A 16,512-nucleotide genomic window follows, 5' to 3' on the forward strand; every position below is an offset into this window, starting at 1 on the left:
AATGCACTTTCACCCGACATAGTATGGCAGTGTAAACGGGGCCTAGCAAGGCTTCCAACCAGGCCGCCCTTCTTCCCCTTTAAGGACAAGGAAGCGCTCTTGGCCTGGCCCTGAGGGCTGTCCCCGCCCCGCCAAATCCGCCCTCCAAGGAGGCCTCTGAGCGGAAGGATACGGGGCGGGGCCAAGCGGCCGCATTGCGCATGCGCAGTGGTCGGAGAGGGCGCCCCGCCCATCCCGCTGTTCCTCCCCTCGGCGGGGCCGGCGCCGGTTTACGTAACGCCTCTCCGGGCAAATTCCGGCTCGGTCCCGCCGCCTGACTCGGGACGGGTCGCCAGAGGCCCCGGCAGGTAAGACGACCTTGGGGAGGCCCCCGGAGGCGGCGGGAGGGGTCTCCGGGCGTGAGGCGGCCCCTCAGGCTCCTCTCCCCGCCCGGCTTGGGCGAGGCCTACAGCGCGGCAGGGCCCCGGCAGGACAGGACAGGGCAGGGCCGAGCCGGACAGGAAGGCCCGGTAGGCCCGAGTGGGCCTTGAGGCCTTCCTCGCGGTGCCCGACGGGCTTTTGGCGCCGCGAGGCCCAGTGAGGCGCGGAAGCCGGGGCCGACAGGAGCCTGAGGTAGCGTTTGCCTGCCGCGGCGCCCAGAGGGCCCGGCGAAGGGCATTCCGGCCTCTCTCACCTCCCGGCAGGTGGCCTCCATTCTGGTTGGGGTTTTTTCTTTTCTCGGACGTGTTTTCCGAGCCAGGCTCGTTTCGCAAATAATTGGGAGTGTTTCTTCATTCCTCCAGCGACGCCCTTGTGGTTTTGCTCACGTTTCGTGTCCTCCCCCGCGGCAGGTTTGGCTCCTGCAGTGGAGGAAGGCTTTGCTCCCGTGGACGGGGCTTTGCGCCTCTCGGTCGAGCAGGGCTTGCTTGGCTTTGGGCCTAGTGCGGAGGAGGCTGCACAGGGCCGCTCGGGCATCTGCCTCAAGGTGGAGCGATTCGTTTGGGCCGGGGCACCGCAAACTTAGTTTGACTATAGTTTGAGAGAGAGAGAAAAACATGAACCAATTCCTACGCACACTGCATATTTTACTTTTTGTGCCAAAAGGCAATGCAATATTTAAAATGAAGAACAGTTTTAACCAACGTAAACATACCAGAAATTCAATAGGAACTGCGGGCCTGCTTTGTGACTGATAAGGGTCAAGGTAAATAGTATTGTTATCATTGTGTGCCTTCAAGTCGTTTCAGCTCTAAGTCTAAAGTCCATGACCTTGGAGGGCTGCATCTGGCCCACAGGCCATAGTTTGGGGACCCCTGTTTTAAGCTGTCCCTGTGTGAGTGAGTTTGAGATTTAATTAATGTTCAGTTTTAAGTGCACTGTGTTCATTGAGGAAGTCAAGTCAAAAAGTACTCTTTTTAATGATCTTATTTTACTTTTTCCCCTGACGTTTCTTGGGAGTTAAATCAGTAATGGAAGATTGTTGAGGCATGACCTGGAGGTTAAGGAAGTAGTGGTTTACAATGTTAATAATAATAGCGGGAGTAATTTTTTTAAGGTTAAAAGGTAAATGTTTTTCCCTGACATTGAGTCCAGTCATGTTCAACTCGGGTGTGGTGCTCATCTCCATTTCCGTAGACACCTCCAAGATTTTTTTTTACAATGGCCTAAATGAAGCCTGTGCTTAGTGAAGTCTTTTACTTAAGAACAAAATGCTTTTGCAAGTTTGCTTATTTGCGCAAATATATGAACTAATTTGTGGTACACCAGAGGAGTGGTGAAGTTGCCCAAAAGTCCTAAAGTGCAGACCATTTACCCAGACTAGAAACAAATATTTGAATGGAAAAATTATATCTTTGTGATATCTATCTATATATCTAAATCACGCATAGGCAAACTTCAGCCCTCCAGGTGTTTTGACTTCAACTCCTACAATTCCTAACAACTGTTAGGAATTGTGGGATTTGAAGTCCAAAACACCTGGAGGCCCGAAGTTTGCCCATGCCTGATCTAGATAGATATATTGCTTCCCTGCTTCCCAGGGCCCTCAAAGTGATACAGAGCAAGTGAAATATTCAAAACAACACAGAGATCACAAATGTAAAGCAGACATGGGCAAACTTCCGCCCTCCAGGTGTTTTGGACTTCAACTCCCACAATTCCTAACACCAAAGGCTCTGTTGATGTAATGCCCCCTCTATATTGATAATTTAAGTCAGTTGCAAACTGGTATTGAAAAAAAAATGGTTTTGCTGAACAGATAATGACATAGGAAATCCTGAAACCAGTTTGATGCCCAGATAGTAATTTCACAAACCACAGCACTAGTGCACATTAAGGGTTTTCTTTCACAGGAGTTTGTTATCTAGCTGTCCCAGTTTGATACTAGTGTTGAACTGCACAAAATGGTCAGTGTTGAAGCGGTGGTGGATATATGCACTAAGAAATCCTAATGCTATTATTGGATAGTACGTTTTCTGTCTTGTGATATATCCTCTTTAAAATACCTTAGAACATGGGTGTAAGTTATAAGAAGAGGCTGTGTTGCAGAAGATTCTAAAATCCTAAGGGATTTATTTTTTAAAATGTTCCAGTTTAATTATTTTAAATAGGTTGAGAAAGTTTTGGACTTTACAAGATTGAAGAGAATATAGAGGAATAAAACATAGTATTTCTTATTATATCTGTCTTAATAATTCAAAGGAATAATTTTCCGTGACCCTAAAGTAAGAACTGCTTATCCATCTGACAATGTTTTGTAATTTTTTTTTCTGATTTGGGGTTTAGAATTGAAGATGAAACTATACCTGGTTGTGTCAGTGCTTGCTTACCCCTGCTACCTGTGTACAATGTACATAAATAATAAGATGTGTGGTGGATGAATTTGTTCTAGAACTCAACATTAGTTTTCACTATTAGGCCTTGAAATTTGGAATATACAGTACAACCTCCATATCCACGTGACTGGCATACATTGTTTCATTTATCCACTTCCCACTGTATTTGTTGCCCTTAGCTACTTTTTAGATCCTCCAGTGTGGTTCTGTGGTCTTTTTGGGCCAACAGTTCTTCATGTCAATAATAATCACTATTATTGTCGAAGGCTTTCATGGCTCTGAGGATGCTTGCCATAGATGCAGGCGAAACGTCAGGAGAAATGCCTCTAGAACATGGCTCTATAGCCCAAAAAACCCCACAAGAACCTAATCACTATTATATCCATCGTTTCAAGTATCCATGCAAATCCCAGGAATATATCCCCTGCAGATATGCGGGTTGTGTGTGTGTATACATACACACACACACATAGAAAGAGAGAGGTTCAAGGAGCATAGCTCGAAGGGCTGCAGTTAAAACATATCTCAGTCTGTGTGAACCCACTTTTTAAAGAATACATATGTGGATGTATCCCAACGCACAGGATCAGAATGAGAGCAGGGTTTCTAAGGACAGATGGCATTGATTTCAGGCAATCCTGAAAAATGCTATTTCCTTTTCTTAGTAATTAAGCACCTGCATCTGAGCATATGCAGAGTCTCATATCACATCAAACAAAACTGGTTTGAAATTCACACAAGAAACCAACCAATGTGGTTGTGATACAAATAGAATGTGTAAAAAGGCAAAATGTTTGGGATGTTCTGTCTTGAAATAATTAGATTTTAAGTGGGGGTTGCTTTCTACTTGTGAAGTACATAATTTACCATGTTAAGTAAAGCATATAATTATTTGGAAGAAATCAGCCTACTCTAAGAATGTAATTGATCCAGCTCATGACTGAGCCAATGCCATACATATTTAAAGTTCATTTGAGCTTCTGTCATGCTGTTAGTATGCATACATGAGAAACAGAAATGCAGTTTGAAGTGCAGATGTGTTATATGTTCAAAATCTTACCATAGTAAGATGAGTTTCCAATCTCATTTCAGGTTTCCTGCATTTTTAATAACTATACGTATATTGTATCTCAAGAGCTTTTTCTCATGTCACTTTCAGCATATGTCTGGAAATGATACTTTTTTATTGATGCATACTTTAATATATAGATAGATAGATAGATAAATTAATATTCTCTTAGTATTGCTTGTCTACCTAATTTATTCTTCTTCTGTAGCTGAAATACTACATTTTACCATCTCTTCTCTCTGCAGATGGTTTGGAGCTAATCTCATCAATTCCACTGAATGGCTTCAACAATATTTACATGTTATACCATGCCCTCTTAAAATGTTGAGGGGGGCGGGGAGAACACCACTATTGAAAAAATGTCTTTCCTCAACTCTCAATACTCATAGTGTCACTGGTCATTAAAGATGGGGAATGATCAAGGAAATTGTGACAAAACCTGCATACTGGGGTGCAGTTTGTTCTGGCATTGCATTGAATTCTAATTGCAGCACCCGTGATCCAGCATCCAGAGTAACTTGGTGTAGTGGTATTTTCTGTGGGACAAGTTGGGTTGATGTGATAACATTTCAAAGCTGGAAAAATATAATTAGTGAATGTTGATAAGGTATGTTAAGGGCAGTTAAATATAGTAGCTTTGGCTTTATGTAGGTTGAGGCCCATCACTAACTCAGAAAACTTATGCAGATCACTTTTCTTTAGAATCACAAATCTGCATACATGTAATACTAGGAAAAAAAACTACTGAGTAAATAGAATGAGCATTCATTGAAATAGATTAGTATTTAATTTTTACTGTTGATTTCTGCATGCACTTTATCAGCAATGACTGACAGCCAGAAAAAGATTAGAATGAGATAAGTCTTTCTAAATCCGAGATAACATGCAGTTACTTAGTCTCTTACTGCTACTGAAGAAAAAATGTTTTGCCAGAGAAAGAAACTCAGGGAGAAATTTAAATGCATTCTTTATAAAACCTAATGTTAGAAATCATATATGTTATTAAAACTTGACATTCCTTTTTATTGGCATAAAGCAGTAAGAATTGATTAATACCCATAGTAGAATCCTATTATTTGTCCCAGTTAAGGCAGATACATGGATTTGGTGGGATTTACGTAACTATCTCAGTGGGTTGTTTTTTTTTCAGTAGGTCTACTCTAGTTGAGACAACGTAATTTAAATCTTAGGGTTAATTTATATTATATAATTAAGTTGGATACCACTTCAATTGCCATGGCTCAGTGCTATGGAATCATGGGAGATGTAGTTGAAGAATCACTAGCACTCTTTACCAGAATAGGGTGAAAACATTGTGAAACAACTATGATTCCTTAGCATCGGGTTGTTGCAGTTCAGTTGGTGTCAAAGTACATTAATTCTGCAGTGTAGATACACCCTTATTAAAATGCTTAAAGTATACACACTTGAGAGAGGGAACTCAAGGATCCTAGATCTTAAGTTAGCTAAATAGATGATGATGTAATTGGGAATATGTCTTTGTATATGTTTTCTGCCAAAGGAGAAAAAATGAAAAAGAAAAGAATATAGTAAACATCCAACATTATAGCAGCATTTTAAAGGTATAAGAATAGTGTTCATATTTTGGTGTTATTACAAAAACCAAAGAAAATATATGGTAATAATATTATTATTTGTGGTAGTTAAGAAACTGTCATTTTAAGTTGTGTAATTTTAAACAATATAATTTAAATGGTTCAAATGGTTATTGTACATGAATATATTTTAAGATACATATAAGAGAAATTCATGTTTTAGAAATCAAAATATTAAATCCTTGTAATGCAACTAAGAGGAATATGCATGTGTATTCAGTAGAGTGATTTGAAGCTAAATTCTTCAGAACTACTTCCTCTCTCTCCACAGTAAAGCTGGCGTAAGCTACTTATACATACTTACCTAGCAGTAAAGCAGTGAATTTCGAGGAGCTGATTTCTAAATATACATTCATAGGACAAAGCTGCCAAGTATTGCAAATTCGTAAAAAACTTTAGTTGTCCTCAATATTTCTATAATTGTTTTTATTTCTGTACGTGTTTTATGCATAACTAGTCTAAACTAGGCTGGATTATAATTGGTATCTAAAATACACTACTATGAGTCCTTGGTATCCAATGGGGTTTAATTCCAGGACCATTGATAACACAATCCATGGATGCACAAGTCCTATTATATATAGTAACATAGTAAAATGCTATCCCTCATATCAAATGGCAAAATCAGGCTTTCTTTTTTGACATGGGTGTTGGGCTGAAACTTTGGGAGATCAGGATAGAAACCTAGTAGGTAGCCTTGGACAAGTCTCACTGAGCGTCTCTTAGGCACACTTGCCCAGCCTTTTGTCAATAGCAAATCTTCTCTGGCCAAAAAAAATGCCAACCCCCCCCCCCAACTTTGCTATAAGTCAGAGTCACCCCAAAGGCACACAAGAACAACAAACATCCCCCAATTGTTTTGGGTTGCAGCTCTCATATGCTCCAATCGGCATTATTAGTTCAGGGATCATGAGAATTGCCTAGCCCTGCTATAATTGTTATCATTGGGAATTTTGCCTCTGGAGAGGCATTGGTTTGAATCAGATTCATAACCCTGTGAGTAAACTCAGTGTTCTATATGTGCTGGCCCACCATTCAGTCATTAATTTATATCATAGAATCATAGAGTTGGAAGAGACCTTGTAGGCTGTCCAGTCCAACCCCCAGCTAAGAAGCAGGAAAATCGCATTCAAAGCATCCCCGACAGATGGCCATCCAGCCTCTATTTAAAAGCCTCCAAAGAAGGAGCCCCCGCCACACTCCAGGGCAGAGAGTTCCCCTGCTCTCACAGTTAGGAAGTTCTTCCTCATGTTCAGGTGGAATCTCCTTTCCTACAGTTTGAAGCCATTGTTCCATGTCCTAGTCTCCAGGGCAGCAGAAAACACGCTTGCTCCCTCCTCCCTTTGACTTCCTCTCACATATTTATACATGGCTATTATGTTTCCTCTCAGCCATCTCTTCTGCAGGCTAAACATGCCCAGCTCTTTAAGCCGCTCTTCATAGGACTTGTTCTCCAGACTCTTGATCATTTTAGTTGCCCTCCTTTGGAGACATTCCAGCATGTCAACATCTCCCTTCAATTGCCGTGCCCAGAATTGGACACAGTATTCCTGGTGTGGTCTGACCAAGGCAGAATAGAGGGGTAGCATGACTTCCCTGGACCTAGACACTATATTCCTATTTATGCAGGGCAAAATCCCATTGGCTTTTTTTGCCACCACACAACTTTGTTGGTTCATGTTTTACTTGTTCACAAGGACTCCCAGATCTTTTTCACATGTACTGCTGTCGAGCCATGCGTCCCCCATTCTGTATCTTTACATTTCATTTTTTTGCCTAAATTAATTTAAATTAATTAGTTAATTAATTTTCTCCCTCCAAAGGTCACCACCTACCCCAAATTGAGTGAACCTATACACTGGTCAGTATTGAAATATACCCAGTGCAACAGCAGTGAAAAGAGGTAAGACATGCTCTCACCTTATTACCTCTCCCATGCCCAAATCAGAGAGAAAAAAGCAGCCCTTGCTTTCAGTGGAAGTCATCAGCAAAGTGGAGGAGCAACTTTGAGCGCTTAAAAAAGAGCTGAGTGACAGCTGCCAAGGACTTATTGCATAAACTTATTTTCAACAAGACTGGCCATTTTTAATAGGTGCTTAATGTAAAAGCCTGTGTACCTCATTAATAATTATGGTCTCAGTCTCATTAGAGAAGCTTATGATGAAAGCCTTTTATAAAAATAGCCATCAATGCTCCTTTGCACCTCAAGTGCCCAAACTGGCTCCCCCACATTGCTGGCTAGGGAGAGGTAATGGAGTGTGAGTGCTTCTCATCTCTACATCTTGTCACTGACCTTTTTGCTAGGTCCTTTATTACAAGTTGATTGTTGTCCTTGTTCTTCTCTCCTACCCCCACTCTTCCGGGCTGTATTCTTACTCCTTTTTTCCTCAGTCATATTAATTTGTATTTGTATAGATACAGTAATTTTAACAGTTACTTTACTTTAGGTTTTCCTAAGTATTTTCATTCTATGCATTTTCAAATGGAAATGAAAATATTTGTTTGTCACATGCCACCATTACTCTCAAAATATAAAGAAAAACTAATTTTGGCTCCAAAACCTGACCTTGGCTGATACATGAGTATATACTGCATTTAAGATTAGGCATCCTTTCTTCAAGGAATGGAAAACATGTTGTTTTCTTATTGTGCAATAATATAAATAAGATGGTATTAACTGTGTTTTTCCCACTTCCATGATAGCACCTATACCTTCTCAATATCTTTCCTCGGAATATGTTTTTATAGTCATGTTGGGAATGGGTCCAAAAGGCACATTGTGGTGTATAAACCAGCCAGTTCTATCTTCACTATAATGCTGGCTGAGGACTCTTAAAACTAGCTGCCACCTGAGCACATACCATAAACTCTGCAGCTGTCTTTCTTCTTTCTCTGTTGTGAATTGATAGTGAGGAAGTAGAGCTGTAGAGGGCATGGCCCCATGCTTAGGCAGCTGCTAGCCTCACAGCAGTACTAACCCTCGTTAGTGTCCTGTGTAATTTCAGGTCAAGGCAGAAAGACATGAAGATCGTGCCTTCCAGCCTGAACTCAAAAGTACTGAGAGTCCCAACTGGAACTGTTGCTTCTCAAAGAGGAGCAGCTGCATGAATGCCACATATTATGCAGCTGTCTCTTCTCCATCAGTATCTCTCAGCACTGGGGGTGGACAGCTGAAGGTGCATGGTTGGACACTTGGACAACTGTTTGCTCATGTGCCATTCTCTTTGCTTGTGTATTCTAAGTAGGGGCTTTCAAACCTTTTAAACCGAGGGCCAGTTCACAGTCCCTCTGACTGTTGGGGGCACAGATTAGAGTATGAAAAAAACCATGAATGAGTTCCTATGCATGTTGCACAAATCTTATTTGTTGTGCAAAAATAAAAAAAGATAGAACAATACAATATTTAAAATGAAGAACATTTTTAACCAACATAAACTTACCAGTATTTGAATGAGAAGTGTGGGCCTTCTTTTGGCTGATGAAATAGTCATTGTTATTGTTGTGTGCCTTCAAGTCGTTTCAGACTTAGGGCGACCCTAAGTTTAAAGTTTAGGGCAGGGGCTGGGTAAATTACCTTGGAGGGTTGCATCCAGCCCATGGGCCTTCATTTGGGGACCCTTGGTCTAAAGTCGCCATAATGACAAGAGTTGTGGGAGGAGGTAGGTTGTTTTCCTGTTAAAATTCTTAGCTAATAAGCACAGTGGACCACCAAAGTAGCTACTGTCATCAGTGATGTCAGTTGGTCAGTCAGAAAGCAAATAAAAGCTATGCATGAGAAGAATCTCTTGTCCAACCTATTTCAGAATGGAGGTTTGGAGACTTGAAGGAAGAATAAAACCCATGTTCAGCCTTTAAAGGGTATATTTTTAAATACTGGTGTATCTTCTAAAAATGGGAATTGTTGCTGCTTCTTCATTTCTCTTCCCAGAAAAAGAAATTAATTTTACAAGCTTCTTTCACTTGTATGTACTGTATGTGTTTAAGCATCTGCAGCAGTATGAGAATACATAATGTGTTGTCTATTTTTATTGTCCTACTTTTTAGGAGGCTAGCTATCTCTGGCATGGCTCTTTTAAAATTTCTTGGAAATTAGTGTTGCTTTGGAACTAAAACAGATTTCTTACTCCTGCAGAATAAAATACCATTCTATAAGCAACCCTAAAAACATTAAAAACTATAAGTGCAGCAACTCACAGTAGTTTGATTGCTGTGTCTACATGCCATATCAGAATCAAAATAAGTAGTAAATGTTTATAAATTATTGAAAGAACTGAAATAGATGTATTATTTGAGGTAGATCCTGAAAAAAGAAGCAATATTAGCTAGTCCTTCTGAATGCAAGAACAAATGCAATGGAATAACCAGAATGCATTAAGCAGATATTCTTAATGATATTTACATATGCCAAGGAAGTTAATATTATGACTGATTAAAAATAAAAACATTTCATCATAATATTAACATGTTGGTGGGATAAGGATATGAGGAGAGAATAAATCTGATTCCTGTCCTTCAGAAAAGGTTACAAGGATCGAATAAATGACGCTAAGGTTCATATATTTTGTTGACACAAAGGGAAATGCTATGTAGTAGTACTTTGCAAAGCATAGAACATTAACTTTTTTGCAAGTTTGGGAACAAACTAAGGAGGCGATACTGAAACTGGAACATAGCTCTAGTAATACAAAATTAGCTTAATGTAGTTCCTCATATAATAGTCACCACCACATAATAGTTGCACCCACCCCTTTTTGTGACCCCAGTTCTTTGTCTTTTATAATTCTTTGCATAATAGTCACATCCCGTGCCCCTGCCCCTTGGAGCTAGCGGGCTTCCTCGCCAAGGAAAGCCCCTATAGGTCTGAGGAGCAGACATGTGGGCAGGTGAAGTCATGAGAGTTAAGAGGCTTCCCTTGGCTGCCGCCCTCTAAGGGAGGCTTCTTAGGTGTAACTGACAGGTGTGTGTGCAAGGAGTGCGACTATTACGTATGCTGGCAGGCGGGGCCTGCAGGCTTCCTTTGGCTACCAGCTGTAGGAGGTCCAGTAGGTCTCCCCCATTTTCACCACATAATAGTCACATCCCCCTTTTTTGAAGGGAAGAAAGGGGAAAATGCTAGGCCTGGGCGGTTTCGTTTCGTTAATTCGTAATTTGTTAATAATTCGTTAATTTTTCCAATTACAAAACGATAACGAACCATTCTGGAGCAATCATTAAAAAAACCGAATTTTTAAACACGTTTTGTAAATGCTTCGTATTTCATTATTGTATTCGTTTCGTTATTGTTCTGAGGTCGTTTCGTTATTATTTCCGCATGTCTGGGCCAGTTTTATGGTTTAATTAGTGAAAAAAAATTATAATATCACACCAACAGTCAAGAACAGAGGGAGAGGGAAGCTTCAGAAGTTTTTGGAGGTTTTTTAGCGTATTTCGCGGTCGCGTCCGCCATTAACGAATCGATTCGTTATTGTTTCGGAAATCGATTCGTTAATTTTTTACCATTTACGAAATTTCGTAAATATCGAACTTTTTAAAAGGAAAATTTTGTAATTATTTTAAATATCGAAACAAAAAAAAAAAACCCCAAATACAAATTGATTTTAGAAACAAATTTTTGCGTTGTTACCCAGGCCTAGAAAATGCAACTATTCTGCAGTAAAATATGGTATTTAATTAATGCTATCATTTTACCTGCCAATATATTATTGGTTAAAAAGTAGACTTTTGTGTGTTAATATATCTTAGACATTAGCAAACAATGTTTGCACTGTTTCTAACACTTCATTAGGAACAACTATGGGATTATAAGGAGCATCTAGTACTTGACTCTGAGCCTTTCCTTCATCCTCAAATCAACTCTTTTATTATTTCATGGCCAACATATAGGAGAGTTGTGCATATGTTTAATGTTAAAAATCAAAGACTTTGAATAGATTTCTATCTGTCTGAAGCATGGTGACAATTTCAGTCTTTCTCTTAAGTATGCTACCGAAATCACAGTTCAGGTACAGCTTCCCTTTCACATGACATGAATTAATTGTGTCCCCATTTCTGCTTAATTCTTTCCTTAAGCTTCATTTGGACCCAACATCTCAATTGTAAGTAATGCTGATCTAGGAAATGGAATATTATTTATCTCTTCCATAAATATCTAATAAAGACAAATTCCATTGTGTTGTTGTTACTCGTGCTTCAGTCTAGTAGTCTACTAATGCTCACAGTCAAGCCTGATAGTACTCCTGACTATTCTTATAAACTGTGACTCGTAGATACTGTTTTTATTATTTATTTATACACCACTTTCCCCCCAGGTTTGGGACTAAAGTTGCTAACAACCTCAAAAGTGATATAAAAGACAATTAAAATATAATTATAAAATAAAGTTTAAAAGCTGTTAAAACAATGGACTTGTATTTTATTTAATTTTAAACCTCTCTCTGATTTGATCCAGTTCTTTCATATCTGCTAGCAGCATATATTTCATTGCTATTTCAAACCTCTTCCCCTTATGTAATCCTTTTTACCATGGCCTATAATACTTCAGCTTGATGGTAACAGATCTGGTATGGAAATGCTAAGCTAACTTCTCTTTTCTGCTTTTGAACAAAATTATATAAATTTAATTTCAACAATCAAATTTTGAGAGAGAAAAATGATCATATACATTTTTAACAAGCCAGAAAGATACCAAAATGTTTCCAAAATTGACTTTTCTTTTGATATTTATTTATAAAATAGACTTAATTGATGTCCACTCTTTCATATCAAATTGGATGTGGGAATAATTGTACATATCTAATTATTTTTCCATTGAGCTTTGATGATTTCCTGTAGCTTATTCACTTTAATTTTACCCTGGTTAATTTTATATCCTAAAAAAGCACTTAGATTTGCCTTTAAGGATTGTGCAAGATCTGTTACAGTTAACATTGTATCATTATCACTGACGGTTCCGTGTGAATGATCATGTGAGCCATTCACAATATGTCCTTTCAATGATCATAATTCCTCTGTAAGGGACCAGCAAACTTGATTGATACTGCACTATCTTTGGGTCCCACTGAAACAGGTCATGGGAAGACTTTCACTTTCATACCAAGCTCTGAACTGTGAAGTGGTACGGGGTGATGTCTTGTGCCTTACACAAGTTTCAGACTCTCGTTCAGGTGCTGAAAAATTGTAACTGTACATTCCAAAGCATATATCTCTTAACACTGCATCTAAAAAGTTCTTTCAATATCCAAGCAGGTAGTGTAGGTTGCCATCCTTCAATTCTTGTTTGCAGCAATGTTAAAGAGCTTCTGCCATATTCTAAATTCTGTCTTGCTTGGGCACTTTTTAGTTGACCTCTTTTCCATTAGAAAAGATACAGAAAAAGCCTTGTTAAAAGCATTGGAGCTTTGACATTACTGCATACTTTCTTCATTTAAAAATCAAACCCTCTTTGTTCATGTTCATTTTAAGCATGTTATTGTGATTCTTAATTTCATTTTTGAAGATCCAATAGTTTATCAGGAACTTAAAAAATCTTGTTTTTTCTGATTAAATCTGCTCTGCATTTCTTCTGTAGCTCAGATTCTCACTCAAAAGTTTTGATATATCTGAATTACTTCATGTATGTAATCTGGAATACAATTGTATATGTTCTTTTTTCCATGGAATTGTTTTTGTTGATGATATTAACAAATTATCCTTGTTTAATAATATGAACCAATAATTTTCCAAATTGCAGCCAGCTTGAAAAAACTTATCCTAAGAGAGCCAAATGTGGATTCACCTATTTCAGCCTTCTTTGACTGCTCTTGCAGTATTTTCAATTCCTTCCATTGTTCCCAGTATCGCCTGTGTTATCACCCCAACCTAACTTTCCATTTTCATGTCTATGATTCTGCACCTTGTTATGGGAAGCTTAACCAAGGTCACAACAATGTCTGTTATAGAACTCCAATATGCTAGTGATAATGTAGTCTGTGCTCTTTCAGAGGAAGGCCTACACACCACTTTAAACACCTTTGCAGAAGCATACAAAAAGCTTGACCTCTCACTGAACATCAAGAAAACCAATGTGCTCTACCAGCAGGCACCAACCAATCTCTCTGCAATGCCAGAAATTGAGCTGAATCGTGTAACGTTAGAAAATGTTGACCATTTCCACTGCCTAGGCAGCCACCTCTCCACAAAAGTCAACATTGATGTCGAAATACAATGTTGTCTCAGCTCTGTGAGTGCATCATTTTTTGAATGAAGTATAGAGTATTGTCAAAGGCTTTCATGGCTTGAATCACTGGGTTGCTGTGAGTTCTCCGGGCTGTATGTCCATGTTCTAGAAGCATTCTCTCCTGACATTTTGTCTGCATCTGTGGCAAACATCCTCAGAGGTTGTGAGGTTTGTTGGAAACTAGGTGTGTGTCTTGGAAACTAGGTGTGTATCTTTCTCCCTGTAGAGATGTTCAATGTATTGTCAAAGGATTTGAAGTAGAGTGTTTGAGGATTGGGACATTCATAGGGATACTGAGATGCTTGTTGTTCTCCCAATTCTGTTATAAGCCTGTGAAACGTGGACCTTCTACAAACATCACTCAAGTTTTGTCAGTGTTGCCTCCGAAAAATCCTGCAAATCTCTCAGGAAGACAGATTGACAAATGTCAGTGTTCTGGAAGAAGAAAAAACCACTAACACTGAGGCAGTGATCCTCCGCCATCAACTTCACTGGACTGGTCACATTGTCCAAATGTCCAATCACATCTCGCAAAACAGTTAGTTTATTCTCAACTCAGGAATGCAAAACAAAATGTTGGTGGGCAGCAAAAGAGATTTAAAGATGGGCTTAAAGCTAATCTTAAAAACTTTGGCCCTCCAGGTGTTTTGGACTTCAACTCCCAAAAATCCTAGCCTGCTTACCAGCTGTTGAGAATTGTGGGAACTGAAGTCCAAAACACTTGGAGGGCCAAAGTTTGCCTATGCCTGCCCTAGAGCATTTTAACTAGAGGTCAGCTGTTACCAGCAGTGTTGTAGAATTCAAAGAGGCACAAATGGAGGGTGGAAGGTAGAAATGTGTCAAGAGGAAGTGTGTCAAGCCAGCCCTTTTCAGGACCCACCTTCCATCTGGAAATCAATATCTTCATTTCGAAAGAACTTGCGGATCCAGAATAGGTATCTACAGTCACCTACAGTCCCATTGCTAATACTCTACACTTGGAAGACAATCATACTTGGCCACGAGTGATAGCCAATGATATATTATTGTTCTAGGTTATACAATTTTATAAGTCTCATAGATTCATATTTTCTAAAAACAATTTAATAGCTATACCCTTTCAATCCCACTGCTCTCTCTATATAATATAAAAGCTATTTTAGTATTACAGTGCAATATTAATCTTTATTCTGATAATGATTCTTCTAAGACTGTCCACAAATAAGATTGATACACTGCCAGAGAAGGCATAATCCTTTTGATCGGGGGGGTAAAATATGCTGTGTTGCAGCTGTGATCCATTCAATAATGTTCTTTAAATTATTGGCCTTCAGGTGATCTTGTGCTATGAATTTCAAAAATTCTCAATTTTTGGCTAGCATTAAAGTAATATGTTAAGACAGTGGTAGAGCTAGGTAGTTTTAGACCCTCTACTTAATGGTCTTTTGTTCCTTAGATTGCTTATTTTATATATTAGATCTATTATTTCAGCTTTTATCTATTAGATCTATTATTTCAGCTTTTTAGTGGTTTACAGTTACATTCTTTATATGTTTGTGGGGAAAGAACAAATAAAAATGATTGCTTACTCAGATTAAGAGACGGGAAGTAGTCTGAACATACACAGTTTCTTACTTTAAATTTAAAGTCAGGATGGTAGACATATTCTTTTCCTGCCATTGCAAGCACTAACACAGGCAACGGGCAATCTGCTCTGAGAAAAGAAATTCTGTAAGTGGAATGATACATTTGAGAAGTCCTTCTTGCCATCACCACCCACTTCACATGACTTGATAGTGATGCTCTCTGTACTCAGACAGGCCAGTGTTTGCCAATACATTAGCCCCAGGACTTTCTCATGCTCAGAAATGGAAAGGGAGCTTGTACTTGAACACAGTTATTGGTTCTATAGAATAAGGAGATAAATATCCAAGAAGGGATCCAATTGTTATACAAACTTCAGTTGAAATATTTCCTGTGCTACTGATACTGCAGCAGCCTTTTGTAACACAGCAGTGTCTTTGGCCCCAGATGATGCTTTTAGACCATTTTCTGGACCTTTCTTTGCCATTTTGTCTCTAAATTGCTGCATGGTGAATTGTTTCTATTTTCATTGTCAGATGGGAGTGCATAACCAAGAAATGCTCAGTCATTAGTTTACTAAACGTCTGTCAAACTGATGTGCGTGCGTATGTAGGTATGTGTGTAATGAAAGGTTGCAGTTTTCTCCTATTACTCCCCGTCCTCCCAAGGCTATTTTGACAGGGCAAAAGATAGGGCTAGTTGTGTTCCTCAAAAACCTTTTTTGTGTTTTTCACATGAAAATGAAATGTAGCCTCCATCAAACGCTGTGAAGAAAGACTCCAGGCCCAGGTCAACTGTATTTAGGGGGAGGGTGTGTGTACCCATATTATGTTTTCTCTTCCCCTGTTCCTTGAAAGGAGAAGAGACTCCAGAATTGCGCCTCTCCATTCTTTGTAAGGAAAGGGTTGTTTTGCCCCCCACTTGTGTTTTTTTCAGTGTTTACCAACTTGTTGGGGAGGCTCTAGCTGAACATTACAGATCATAGGGCCCTTTCCAATTTTATAGCTCTATGATAAAGTGGGAGTAGAGTACCAAATGTGTTGTTACTGCTAATAATTTAGGTGTAAAGGAATTATTATTTCTTTTAACTTGATTTCTGCTGCTCTGGAGACTAGGGCACAGATCAAGAGAGAGAGAAAAGCAAGAGGAGGAGGCCGGGGCAGCAGCAGCTGTTGCCGAATGGGGCCCCACAAAGTGATTTTTTCCTAAACCCACCACCTGAAATAGTTTGCCTTA

At 39.3% G+C, this 16,512-nt stretch overlaps 1 protein-coding gene across 6 annotated transcripts in view; it reads left to right on the top strand.

Moving 5' to 3' along the window:
* The first annotated feature begins 202 nt into the window (after positions 1–202).
* Positions 203–16,512, top strand: part of KIAA0232 (KIAA0232 ortholog) — a 47,669-nt gene continuing 31,359 nt past the window's right edge. For 4 of the 6 annotated variants that reach the window (XM_060774110.2, XM_060774112.2, XM_060774113.2 and 1 more), the window contains exon 1: positions 203–347. The gene's annotated coding sequence lies outside the window, so the exon portion shown is untranslated. Of the gene's footprint in view, positions 348–11,567; positions 11,594–16,512 lie in introns of all 6 variants that reach the window. The other 2 variants (XM_060774111.2, XM_060774115.2) reach the window with 1 other exon arrangement.

The sequence above is a fragment of the Anolis sagrei genome, chromosome 4 (genome assembly GCF_037176765.1).
Source record: "Anolis sagrei isolate rAnoSag1 chromosome 4, rAnoSag1.mat, whole genome shotgun sequence".
Lineage (NCBI taxonomy): Eukaryota > Metazoa > Chordata > Lepidosauria > Squamata > Dactyloidae > Anolis > Anolis sagrei.